The sequence below is a fragment of the Priapulus caudatus genome, unplaced genomic scaffold, assembly GCF_000485595.1.
Source record: "Priapulus caudatus unplaced genomic scaffold, Priapulus_caudatus-5.0.1 Scaffold1897, whole genome shotgun sequence".
Taxonomy (NCBI): domain Eukaryota; kingdom Metazoa; phylum Priapulida; class Priapulimorpha; order Priapulimorphida; family Priapulidae; genus Priapulus; species Priapulus caudatus.
This window is the reverse complement of record NW_014578958.1, coordinates 18,565-19,987: the sequence shown is the minus strand read 5'-3', so window position 1 is coordinate 19,987 and position 1,423 is coordinate 18,565.

Sequence of the window (1,423 nt, the reverse complement as noted above, 5' to 3'; positions counted from 1 at the left end):
TGTGATTGTAAATAATATCTAGTTTGTACCTATCGGTTAATTTCTTATAGAGCACAGTTGTGACTCAGTGTTCCGCAATGTTGAATCCGCTCAACGAGGGAAACTGGCTAGAAATACAAAAGGTAAGAAACATTTGTTATGCACCAGGTATGAGAATCTTCCGCGGATTTCCGGGTTTTGGTTTTCATTTTGGTCATTCTTGAGATCGATGCAAAAAACTGATAAAAATTTGAGGGGGGTAGGGTATATACTTTTCGTGTCAAAGTGGATGCGATTTTCAATTTAAACTTCATAAAAAGTCCGGAAAAGTACGTCAAATTTCACACAGAAGTAACAGAACTCCATATAAATCTCGTGGTGTATCTATGTAATGTAAACGGTTTTACCCTAATTCTCATGGGTATGGAAACTCATGTGACAATGATTCATAGAAAATGACAAGACTTTGAATTGTTAGTCGTGAAATTGCTCTTTTACTAAGAACAGAATGGACTTACGATTTGCACCTATGCTAACACGCACGCACGCGCGTACTTTCACACGAAGCGTGCTATAGTGCCAATGAGTCAGATCTAGTTGCCACCGAATTTAATGCTTAGATTTAGCGATAGACCTGACTCGTAAAACATGCTTGGAGAACCGGAATGGTGTTTGGTTTACAGATGCAGCTACTTGTAATGTTAACAACAACAACAATAACGACAATGACAACAACAACAACCAACAACGACGACAATGACAACAACAACAACCAACAACGACGACAATGACAACAACAACGACAACAACAACAACAACAACAACAACAACATTACTATAGTAATGCTATATATAGCTGTTATCACCTTAGGCCATAACAAAATATATGTGTGGTTACCGTTACATGCCGAAAAAAAATAGGGTAGGTAGGTAGGGGAAACATTTTATTTTCTTGAAATATTTTATTTACGAACCATGTCCGAAGGATGTTGCCTTTTGAAGCAGGAACTGTCCAATTCATTTTTTTGATTTTTTTTTTACTTTAAAGAAAATTTACAATAAAATGTTTAGGGTCGCTGGGAATAAATAGGGTCGGTCGGGAAACCGTAACCACACCTATATTATATACCTCAGTAGAAAGAAGTGACAATGGCTATACAGCTACTACTCGTCTGACTTCTGACTTCTCGCTCCTCGCGTGCCTCGTGTCTGTATCATGTATGTGTGTGTGTGTTGTGTCGACAGCAAGGGAAAGGTACTGAGCAGCTGCTAAGTGACTGTAATCGCATTCTGCAAATCATCGCCTCGCGCACCATCGTTAATGAGAACGAGGAGCTACAGCTTACTACCATGGCGACCAACATCTGTAAGTGCTGCTGAGAGGGTCTATATGTCCCCCAGGGTACTGCCGGAACGTACCCTGGGTACGGTCCGGTATACCGGA